Below are 13,111 nucleotides of genomic sequence, written 5' to 3' on the forward strand. Positions count from 1 at the left end.
TTGAAAGGGCAAGTGAATTGAACAGCTTAGTTTAATGCAATTTACTTGCCAAGAGTTGAACATGTTCAACTTACTGTCCGTTCAAGTGAGTTGAGCGAAGGTGTTTGGACGCGTTTAATCCAAGCGACTTGCTCAATTCACTTTCCATGTCTAAATGTAACAAAATAATCATACCCATTATGATAAGCGCAACATAACAAAACGCAATCGGATGAGTGTCATCTTCATGGCTTTCCACTCAAGATACATATTCATTCAATCAATGGTGGGCAGCAAAAAGTTTTTAATTCATAATAAGTTGCAACGCAGGTGTTAAGTTCCAGTAGGAATTTAGGACACCGAAGAGGGAGAAGAATAATGCTTTGGAATAATATCGATAATATTCAGAAAGAATTCAAATTTATTGCTGAAGAAAATGATAGAAATGTTTACAGTGGAACAATCATTTTAATGTTTGCGGAACGGCTTTCACAGTTTGAACGATTGAAGCAAAGGTGTAGTTTGTCTGCTTTGCACTGCTTCATCGAAATATTTACAGTAGTGTTTGCATTTAACAAAGTCGATATTCCGGTAATCGATTTATTGAAAAATGTATGGACATCCCCACACTGTAAAATGTCATCGAACAACTGTATGACTACTCACCGGAAGATGGCAGGAGGGTTTTCCAGCACAAGCTAGAAAAAAACATGTTTAGATTCCTCTTTGCTCGCTAGATGATGTTGTTATCACCGGCAAATTGTTCGCCATTTCGTTGCATGGAAAAACTCGAAGTGAACCATATTGTTAATACAATATATTTGCTAAGAGGTCCATGTGCAGCTGTCTTGCAAGGACCATTGCAAAGTACCCTAGATAATCTGACTGTTTGGGCCAGACATTTAGGGATCGAGTTTTCACCGCAAAAAACTCAGTTGGTTGTGTTTACTAGGAAGCGGTACCCAGCTCAACTGAAACTAAAACTGTTGAATGATGACATCAACCAATCTTTATCTTCTAAATACCTTGGGGTCGTGTTTGATTCTAAATGTACTTGGAAACTCCATTTTGAGTATTTGATAAAGAAATGCCGAAAAAGGATTCATTTTCTACGTTCTATCTCCGGAACCTGGTGGGGTGCTCACCCGGAAGACCTCATCAAACTCTATAGAACGACTATTCTCTCTGTTTTAGAGTATGGCTCTTTCTGCTTCCTCTCAGCAGCTGATTGCCACCTGATCAAATTGGAACGAATTCAGTATCGTTGTTTGCGTATTGCCCTTGGCTGTATGCATTCATCGCATAACATGAGCCTGGAGGTGCTTGCTGGAGTCACTCCTTTAAAGCACCGTTACTGTGAGCTCTCACTTAGAATACTCGTCAAATGTGGAACAAGTAACACACTTGTCTTAGATAACTTCGATAAAATGCTTGAACTGACTTGTCGTTCAAGATTCCTTAGAGTCTATCTCAACTACATTTCTTCAGATCTTTGTCTTCCGTGTTATAATCCACCTTGAGTTCACTTCACCAACGACAGTTCCTCAATTGAATACGATCTGTCCATGAAATACGCTGTTCAAGGAATACCAGATCATCTTCGAAATCTTTCTATTCCCTTTCTATTCTGAAAAATATGAACATGTCAATTGCAACAACAGATATTTCACTGATGGTTCTCGCATTAACGGATCCACTGGCTTCGGTGTTTTCAATGTAACTTCAACCACCTTCCGAAAACTTCAGGAACCGTGTTCGGTTTATGTTGCTGAGCTGGCAGCAATTAACTTCGCTTTGAGGATAATTTCCAATCAGCCCGTAGACCATTATTTCATCTTCTCGGATAGTCTTAGTTCTATTGAGGCACTCCGGTCGATGAAACCTGTTAAGCACGCATCTTACTTTCTTACAAACATAAGAGAGCAGATGCGTGTTTTGGTCGAAAGATCATTCAAGATTACCTTTGTTTGGGTCCCATCTCACTGCTCAATCTACGGCAATGAGAAGGCAGACTCGCTGGCAAAGGTGGGCGCACAGGAAGGTGAAGTTTATGATAGACAATACTCGAGCAACGAGTTTTTCCCATTAGTCCGTCAGAGTACTCTTCAAAGTTGGCAAAGAAATTGGACACACAACGAACTTGGACGGTGGCTATTTTCTATAGTTCCAAAAGTTTCTGGGCGAGCGTGGTTCAGAGGTGAGGACTTAAGTCGAGGCTTCATTCGCGTGATGTCGAGACTTATGTCTAATCACTATTCACTAAACGCTCGTCTGTACAGAATAAACCTGGTCGATAGCAACTTATGTAGGTGCGGAGCCGGTTATGATGACATCGATCACGTAGTTTGGTTCTGCTCGAAAAATGACGCCTCCAGAGAGCAATAATTGGATACCCTTGTGGCCCGAGGTAAACAACCCTTCAGGGAAGTTCGAGGTGTTTTAGGAGATCTGATGTTGTCTATATGCAGGCCATTCATGGATTTCTTTGTTCTTATGACATCAAAATCTAATATTTTGTGATTTTTGTTTTCTCTCTGCCTTTTTGTTCCGTAGAGCTCCATAGCTCTTGCCATCCGGAAGATGCTCCCAGTCGAACCATTCCTCGAGCACGACGACACGCCACATCGTCACTGACGCCAAATGCCCGGATGAGAAGCTGAAATTTCCTGATCCCAAATCCTAAGCCCCGTCCATCCTTAAACATTGTAAACTAACCTCGAGTCACCACGAGTACGCTGGCTTCTACCCCCCTCTTACTAACCGTATAATAAAATGATATTGATTGTATATATCACAAAGAACAATGGCTCTGTAAAGTGTTATACACGCCTGAGCCTACCAAATAAACGAAATTGAAAAAAAAAATACCAGATCTCGACGTTGTATGCATCTAAGACAAACAAATAATTCAATTTCGAAAAAAATTAAGTCCCAAAAAATCATTTTCCCTCCAAAAAATTTTTTTTCATGCATTTCTAAGACATTTGACATAAAAAAAATATTTCGAAATTTTCCCGTTTGAAGGTCAAATTTTTCCCATTGGCACCCTAATGTATATTTTTGAAAAATCTTCATAGTGAAATAAGTACTTTTCCTTTCTCAAACCATGTATCTCAAGAACAAAGTACCTCGGGGTTTCAAGCGTTTCAAAGCCAAAGAATGCATAATGTTGATGTTATTTTTTAAATAAATATAGGGAAGTGCACCGGTTTTGGCCAATTTGGCTAATTTGGCCAACCCTGAAAAATACATATTTTTTTCCAAAATAATCGATCAGTTAAAAACAGCGTTGAAGCGTGAGGGATAATTCTCTTCTTAGAACTAATAAAACCCTTGAGAATTGCTTTATTTTTGGAGTTATTCGCAAAATTGACCAAATTAGGAACATGGCCAAAACCGGTACAGTTCCCCTATACTTATTGGGTAAAAAATGCAGTTTTGCACAAAAACTTTAAAATTGCTGATTTTGCAACACTGCATCTCATTTTTTTAATTCCTAGAAAAATCTTCATTCGAATGGGTACCTCAGATTCATTCTAGTTTCAGAGATATCAACAAAACAATATATAAGGTACACTGGGGGAAGTGGAAAAAGGGGGTAAGTGTAAAAATCGACTCGAAAAATTGGAATTGTACATTCTTTACAGTTTTTACCACATCATAACATTAGCAAAAAGAATATACTTTGATGCTCACACTAATACTATAATAAAATTTGTATAATACATACACTAACACGGTTAACGCTTGAACTGTAATTTAAGGTTTCGCGAAAAGTTGATTTTTGCATTCATAAAATCAATTCTCATTTGCACCAATTGTCCCTTTTTCAAGTGAATTTATATCACAGGTTACTATTACAATACAATTAAACTAATCCCATTCAATTTGTAGTGGTTAGTACCATGAAAGCAAATAATTCAAAGATTTTACACTTACCCCTGGTATCAAACACTACGGGGGAAGTGGAAAATGCTCTAATTACGCAATTTTTTTCTTCCCTTCAGGATTTTTTTCGATAGCTGTGAATCTTAATATGTTCCTTCTTTGTTATCATTGTGGTTCCAGTGGTGATTGGACTAATATAAATGAGAAAATGCCTGATTAATCCACCTATCGGTATTAATGCCTTTCACATGTTTTACATATGAAAAAAAATGTATAAAAAAGTAAAAAATAGCACTGTTAGGTAAATATATTCTATAATTCACATTAATTTTTATTCATAACAAGTATCGCCGTTGAATGCATTTTTTTTTTGCGAACAAATTGGTTAAGGACAAGTGCTTAAGAATAGCTGATAATTTTGAACGTGCTTTGCGCACACACATACAGACATCATCTCAATTCGCTAAACTACGTTGATTAGTTTATAACCCTGTAAGTCCCATTTTTCCTTTAAAAAGTTCATCTTTGGGGCAAACATATAGATTTTACGTTCACTTAGTGTTCGAGAAGGCAAAACCAGCCCTCCCTAGCTATTACGAGAATTCCTTTAGGATCTATTCCGTTAAGGTAAAGAAATCATTCCACAAAAGATACTCAGAGCAATTAGAGTAGAGTGTGGCAAGAGTGCGCGTGGGGTAAGAGTACGTTTTCGATTTTTTGAAGTAATAACAAAAGATAAACTAGCAGCACTGCATCAGTTTGACAGGTATTCTGGTCAACTATTATCATGTGTAATTGTAAACGATTTGAATTATCAACAAGGGAGATATGGAGTTAGATAACTTTTTAGTCATTTTGCTAAAAATAATTGGATTTCCGCAACTAGTATTTCATTACCATATATACGTTCAATCAGGTGAACATTATACCATTTCGATAACCTATTGTATAGAGTACTTTATGGTACAGAACACCAATCCGGTTGGTTCTCCAAGAAGTCAAAACCATTACTTGAATAATTTTTGGGACTGTGGGGTAAAAGTACGCAGGAACCGGTGGGGCAAGAGTACGCATATGAATTTTTAAATTATGAGGTCAAACCCGTATCTCCGGTCGAAATAAGACTTCTTCCAAAGCGTAAAGATCCACAACTAAGAAAAAAGGGACAGAATTCGAAATTATCACAAGATTTTACGATAAGTTGAAGTAATTCGGTGTTAGAAAGGACTTAGCGAACAAAGCACTGAAGCGAAATAATGAAATTGTATTAGGAATTGTTGTACACCTAAACATAGTACGAAAACACAATTTCATCTAAATGATAATTTCATTTAATCAAAAGAAACATTCATAAGTTATGCAACGTTTAGCTGGGAGGGGTTGCAAGATGTGTGACGATCCATATAATTTTTAGAGGATTCATACAAATAGTGTAAGATAGGGGGGAGGGGTGATGAAATAGCCAAATTTTACGTTACGTGATTGGTAGACTTTCTTTAAGGAAAATACCTTTGTATACGCCACGCGAATCCTGATATATATTTTTACCTCTGCAGTTTTTTGTATATATAAAAAAACAATGGTTTTTCGTATGAAAGTGCACATTTTTAGGACCCCCTCCCCCTTTAAGAGTTACGTAATCTTTAAACATTCCCTAATATATGCTCAATAAACATCAATTAAATATTATTAACTCTTATTTGTGTAAATATATACTTAAAGCACATGATTGGATAAATGCGTACTCTTACCCCACCCGATGCGCACTTTTACCCCACCGGTGGGGTAAGAGTGCGTTTTTCACTTGTCTTGCAATAAGGGTTCTATTAAAACGAATCTCAATAATCTCAATATTTTTTCCACTGGGTAACATAAAGGAAGAGTATATAAATCATCGACACAGATTTGATATGCAGAAGCTTGCTTCATAAGGGCCACATGGTCGATTGAAAACTAAGTGCGTACTCTTGCCCCACTCTACTCTATTGTATTGATTTTAGTTATATGTAGCTACTCATCACAATTGAAGATCAAGGTAAAATGGGTTTTCCACTTACCCCATCCCACTGGGTTAAGTGGCAAAACAACTCCTTATTTTCAAATCTCTTTCCACAAATTTCAAGCGACCAAAATGGTATGAATTACCGCACAGTTGGTGCAAAATTGATTGTTTTTGATAGCCCATTTTGGTTGAACCCATTTAGATCATTTAAACTAGTTTTACACTAATTCAAACATGCACTATCGATTTTTCCCTTTCCACTTCCCCCAGTGTACCTTATGTCCGAGAAGGAGGACGGACGGATTGATTGTGGAGAGGTCCAAACATCACGAAATTTTAGATTTTAGGGTATAACCCAAACATAAACAACTGATTTAATCAAATGCTTATTTTCCTGGTATTGAACCACCCGACTTGGACTTAATTTACAATGTTCTAAAAACTCAGATGTGAATACGTACATTATGTGGAAGATTATGATTTCAAAAATGTATTGGATGTACGTACTTTCCTTCGATGGAACTTGAACCCACGACACTCAGTACGGTAGACTGGTGCTTTAACCAACTAAGTTACGAAGGACCTCCGTCGGCCTTCGCAACTTAGCGGATACTGAATGAGCCCGAGATTCCCAAATTGGACGCTTAGTCGAATCACTCACAATCTATTTTTTAAGCCAACACGGAGGTCCTTCGTAGCTTAGTTGGTTAAAAGCACCAGTCTAGCGTACTGAGAGTCGTGGGTTCCAGTCCTATCGAAAAAAACAGTTAGCTTCAATACATTTTTCAAATCATAATCTTCCACATAATGTACTTATTCACATCTGAGTTTTCAGAACATAAACAACTGATCAAAATTTAGTGCAATTTCAAGAAAGTCGATTACAAGTTTTTCCTCGGTCACAAAAATAGTTATTTTTGGGTCTTTTCAAGTTTTAAAATTACTATTTTGATCATAATTTTTGATCACATAGTCCGATCAGCTCAATTTCCAATAGGAAACAATAAGACAGGGTTCTCCGTCAAATGCAACTTGTTGCGAGCAAATCGGTTCAAGGTAAGCAAGCGCTTGAAAACGGGCGAAACTTTTTTACATCTCTTTTTTGTGACTTCTGATTCCATGATCTGATCAGCGAAATATTCAATAGGAAACAACGAGACAGAATTCCGCGTCGAATGCAACTTGATGCGAGACAATCGGTTAAGAGTATGGCAAAAAAATAGGCAAGATTTGCGCACAGACATTACATTAATTCGCCGAACTAAGTCGATTGGTACACCCAACCGGCGGATGTTAGATTTTCAACAATTCTGTATTAGAATCTACCAAAACCTGTATAAGAACTGGGCATATGCGAAATTGTTAGATTTTTATACAGGTATTGTATAAGATTCTAACAATTTTGTAAGCTTTTCTAACAATTTTTGTTTGTGAGCTTACATTTTTTGTATAAGTATAAGATTCTCATACAGAATTGTTAGAAAATCTAACAACCCCCGGTTGGGTGATAACACTATGGATCTCAGGCGCTCCTATAAAAAGCTTGTTTTTGAAGCAAATGTATACTCTTTACGTATACTTAGTATGCGAGAAACGCAAAGCTGTGTGATCGATTCATGCTTTAATTTAATTGATATTTGGTTTCATGTATGTATTTATGTAGTAAGCCACCAACCTGGCTAGAGTCTTGCTCTGCATGCGGTTCCAATTGACAGTAATCACAGTAATCAAATTTCATTATGATTCTGAATTCAACATATTGCTGTAAAGGGCCAAAAATTGGGGTGGTGGACCTGTAAACAGACACACTTACACGAAACCCACGGAAAAATGAGACTCTCCTTCCAGCAGAATGATCCAAGAAAAAGAATAAGAAAATTATTTTGAGCTTTTTAGTGGAATGTTTTCACCTGTCATAAGACGAGTTTATACAATCCCATTGAATTCAACCACTTAATTGTATCTTGACAGATACGTATTTCGACCTCAACAGTAAGGCCGTCTTCAGTTTCTCGTACTTGACTCGACTTAACAACTTAACAACTGTTGGAGATAAAAGTAATAGACGCGAACGACTAACACTTTCCTTCTTTGACTCCGATTGGCTACCACTTCATTGTCCAGTTGTAACTACATTGATGCCCTGATGCACCCTCCCAACCCCTGTATATTTATATTCAAATCAGTGAACGCATAGGTAGGAAGGGAGGAAATGTATAGACCGGTCATCGGAGCGGATAGTCTGCACACCGTATCGAACGACAACGGCCAACGATGCATAAACTTCGCAGCCTCCCGCGGAATGGTAGTCCGAAGCACCTTCTTTCCCCGCAAAAATATCCACAAGTCCACATAGAGATCACCTAACCAAGAAACGGAAAACCAAATCGACCACGTTCTAATCGACGGTAAATTCTTCTCCGACATCACGAACTTCCGCACGTACCGCAGTGCGAATATTGAACCCGACCACTACCTCGTTGCAGTATGCCTGCACTCAAAACTCTCGACGGTGTACAACACGCGTCGAAGTCGGACGCCGCGGCTTAACATTGAGCGGATACAAGACGGTAGACTAGCCCAAGAATACGCGCAGCAGCTGGAAGTGGCTTTCCCAACGGAAGAGCAGCTAGGCGCAGCGTCTCTCGACGATGGCTGGAGAGATATTCGATCCGCCATTGGAAGCACCGCAACCGCTGCACTTGGCACGGTGCCCCCGGATCAGAGAAACGACTGGTATGACGGCGAATGTGAGCAGTTAGTTGAGGAGAAGAATGCAGCATGGACTAGATTGCTGCAACACCGCACGAGGGCGAACGAGGCACGATATAAACAGGCGCGGAACAGACAAAACTCGATTTTCCGGAGTAAAAAGCGTCAGCATGAAGATCGAGACCGTGAAGAGATGGAGCAATTGTACCACGCGAATAACACATGAAAATTATATGAGAAGTTGAACCGTTCACGTAAGGGTCACGTGCCACAGTCTGATATGTGTAATGACATAAACTGGAAACTTCTTACGAACGAGCGTGAGGTGATCCAAAGGTGGTGGCAGCACTACGAAGAGTACCTGAATGGCGATGTGGCAGACGAAAATGACGGTATGGTGATGGACCTGGGGGAACGCGCGCAGGACATAATTCTACCGGCTCCGGATCTCCAGGAAATCCAGGAGGAGATTGGACGGCTGAAGAACAACAAAGCCCCTTGGGTTGACCAACTACCCGGAGAGCTATTTAAACACGGTGGTGAGGCACTGGCTAGAGCGCTGCACTGGGTCATTACCAAGATTTGGGAGGAGGAAGTTTTGCCGCAGGAGTGGATGGAAGGTGTCGTGTGTCCCATCTACAAATGGAATATAGCAACTACCGCGCAATCACATTGCTAAACGCCGCCTACAAGGTACTCTCCCAAATTTTATGCCGTCGACTAGCACCAATTGCAAAGGAGTTCGTGGGGCAGTACCAGATGGGTTTTATGGGTGAACGCTCCACCACGGACCAGGTGTTCGCCATTCGCCAAGTACTGCAGAAATGCCGCGAATACAACGTGCCCACACATCATCTATTCATCGACTTCAAAGCCGCATATGATACAATCAACCGGGATCAGCTATGGCAACTAATGCAAGAACACGGTTTTCCGGATAAACTGACACGGTTGATCAAAGCGACGATGGATCGGGTGATGTGCGTAGTTCGAGTTTCAGGAGCGTTCTCGAGTCCCTTCAAAACCCGCAGAGGGTTACGGCAAGGTGATGGTCTTTCGTGTCTGCTATTCAACATCGCATTGGAAGGGGTAATACGAAGAGCAGGGATTAAGGTGATTATAGAATGAAGCCCGTGGTGAATTTCAAATTCACCACACGTTTATCTACATACATTTCCAAAAGCCCAAATCTGGCGTAATAGTTTTCGTACAGAGCTGAAACTCAGATTATGATTGTTCAGCATAACTAAGCAAACGATCTACAATTATTCCAGCCCCATACGCGTTATGGATCTTTCATCTCGTGATCTTGAAAAAAATATTGGAAAAGCACGTGGTTTACAAATTGGCCGATTTCTGGCTTCATTCTATAATCACCTTAACACGAGTGGTACAATTTTCAATAAGTCCGTCCAGCTATTTGGCTTCGCCGACGACATAGATATTATGGCACGTAACTTTGAGAAGATGGAGAAAGCCTACATCAGACTGAAGAGGGAAGCCAATCGGATCGGACTAGTCATCAACACGTCGAAGACGAAGTACATACAGAGGTTCAAGAGAAGACAATGTGAGCCACCCACCGCGAGTTTGCATCGGTGGTAACGAAATTAAGGTGGTAGAAGAATTTGTGTACTTGGGCTCACTGGTACCTGCCGAAAATGATACCAGCAGAGAAATTCGGAGACGCATAGTGGCTGGAAATCGTACATACTTTGGACTCCGCAAGACGCTCCGATCGAATAGAGTTCGCCACCGTACCAAACTGACAATCTACAGAACGCTCATTAGACCGGTAGTCCTCTACGGACACGAGACCTGGACGATGCTCGTGGAGGACCAACGCGCACTTGGAGTTTTCGAAAGGAAAGTGCTGCGTACCATCTATGGTGGGGTGCAGATGGCGGACGGTACGTAGAGGAGGCGAATGAACCACGAGTTGCATCAGCTGTTGGGAGAACCATCCATTCATACCGCAAAAATCAGACGACTGCGGTGGGCCGGGCACGTAGCCAGAATGTCGGACAGTAACCCGGTGAAAATGGTTCTCGACAACGATCTGACGGGCACAAGAAGGCGAGGTGCGCAGCGGGCAAGGTGGAAGATGACTTGCGGACCCTCCGTAGACTGCGTGGTTGGCGACGTGTAGCCATGGACCGAGCCGAATGGAGAAGACTCTTATATACCGCACAGGCCACTTCGGCCTTAGTCTGAATAAATAAAAATATATCTAAATTTTTACATTGTGTATAATAGCATCCTTACTTTAGCCGTTCTAGCAAAAAATAAGCATCGCTAAAAACTTAACGACTTAGCAAATAACAGGAATCTAGATAATTTGGATAAGACAACCGTGAAAGAATTATGACAGTCGTTCAGTAGATACCAGCATTTTGAGATTGTGATTCTTATTAGTTCATCAATGATATCTTCAATATTTGTTTCTACTTATTTCTGTGGCTTTCTGATAAGTAAGCAAATAAAACAATTGAATTGAAGTAAGTTCAACAAAACAGGTGAATGGCTATTTGATCACATGAAAAATCTCACTGTCCGGACCCGGGAGACAGCTACCGGATACAAAAATTGTATTTGTGCAACAGTTACAGTTAACAAATCATGATGGTTATTTTAAGTATGGCTTCTATTGACCATCTCCATATAAACAGAATGTTTGCTATTGATTTTAATATTGTTGATTCAAACCCTCTAAAGTAAGGCGAAACATAATTTTTTTAGGCATTTTTGTTCAATTTCAAATGTTGTACAAAGTTTACAACATGCGGATCTGATATTCCATGCAGGTAATTTTTAATAGATTTTCAATAGCTTTCTTTTGTATACAAGTTGCCATACAAATGCTAAACACTTGTAAATTTATTTAATTAACGAATGTGGATTAGTCACAAGATGCACAAATGTACCATGCGTCCCCATATGTTATTATGCTTACATGATACTGAACATTTTAATATCCCTACCTACCCTGCTCCCTGTGAGGCAAATTTTTGCCTGCAAGACACTCAAACACCATACACATCAGATTGATGTATAGATTGTAGGTAGGGACACGGCAGGTATTTTCGTCTGTTCGTCATAGTCTCGAAAACCAATAAAAGACACGCTTTTTTGTAAAACTCATACGTACCAAATCGTAAGCTCAGGAGAAACGTTCTGCTATAGTGGAGTTCTAGCAAATGTACGTTACTTTCGTTGGTTTTAGCCCCTATGACGATGTACGGAAATACCTGCCGTGTCCCTACCTAATAGCTTTTTTTTACTTCTATGAACATGCAAACATGCAAATGACTTCAACGCGAAATAAGCGACGAACCCCCCTGTTTTGAGATAAAAAAGTTTTCTACCAAGCAGTTCAGATGACAAAAATTTCTGTAAAAGCTACAGAATACTTCTTCTTCTTATTGGCATTACATCCCCACACTGGGACAGAGCCGCCTCGCAGCTTAGTGTTCATTAAGCACTTCCACAGTTATTAACTGCGAGGTTTCTTAGCCAGGTTACCATTTTTGCATTCGTATATCATGAGGCTAACACGATGATACTTTTATGCCCAAGGAAGTCGAGACAATTTCCAATCCGAAAATTGCCTAGACCGGCACCGGGAATCGAACCCAGCCACCCTCAGCATGGTCTTGCTTTGTAGCCGCGCGTCTTACCACACGGCTAAGGAGGGCCCCTAACAGAATACTAAAAATAATAATAAGCAGAGTAAGTTCTTGATATTCAAGAGAGGTTCGGGAAAAATATTAAAAGGGCTTTCTATTTGAATTCACCAAAATTAAATGAAGAATTAATCGTAATATCATAAAATTTGTAAATTAATTTATAAATTAATGATTTCCCAAGAAGTAATGATGACATCTTGGGAAGCAGAGAACCTTTGCACGATTTCTCTTTTGTACTTTTCAATTACACAATATCCAATAAATAAATCACAACTTATGAGATGCGTTATAGCCTATTTAGATTAGGAGCTCAATGACATGATAAAGAGTATCTTGATGTCGAAGTTTACTCATCTTATTTTTTTCATATGACATCACGTAAAATACCTCGTATCTGCACGTTTTCTGTGTAGGCTGGATAGAATTCATTATGCATTCAATATTCATATATCAAGGAATAGATTCACGGTGTCAATAATCGTTCCCACATTTCAGATCCATACAATTTGTAAATTAATAAGCCTTAAAATAAACTTGAATTTTACATAAATTTCTCAAATTTCAAAGGAATGTACCAAATATTAGGAAACTTAGAAGGTAATTTTTCAAAATCTTAGTTGACGAGTGTAAAAACGATAATTTTTATGTCTTGTCTCGCGTCGCGTTTTATTAGTGTCGAATTCAACCGTCTAAGACGAATTAAATACTCTCCATTTAATTCCACCAATTAATTTTTGATATCTTTGCAGATACGTATTTCGACCACAACTGTGTGGTCGTCTTCAGTGTCTCGTACTTGACTCGACTCGACTCGAGTGAGAACCAGTGCTCCCTACGTATGGAA

Source organism: Armigeres subalbatus, chromosome 2 (assembly GCF_024139115.2).
Source record: "Armigeres subalbatus isolate Guangzhou_Male chromosome 2, GZ_Asu_2, whole genome shotgun sequence".
NCBI classification, from domain to species: Eukaryota; Metazoa; Arthropoda; class Insecta; order Diptera; family Culicidae; genus Armigeres; species Armigeres subalbatus.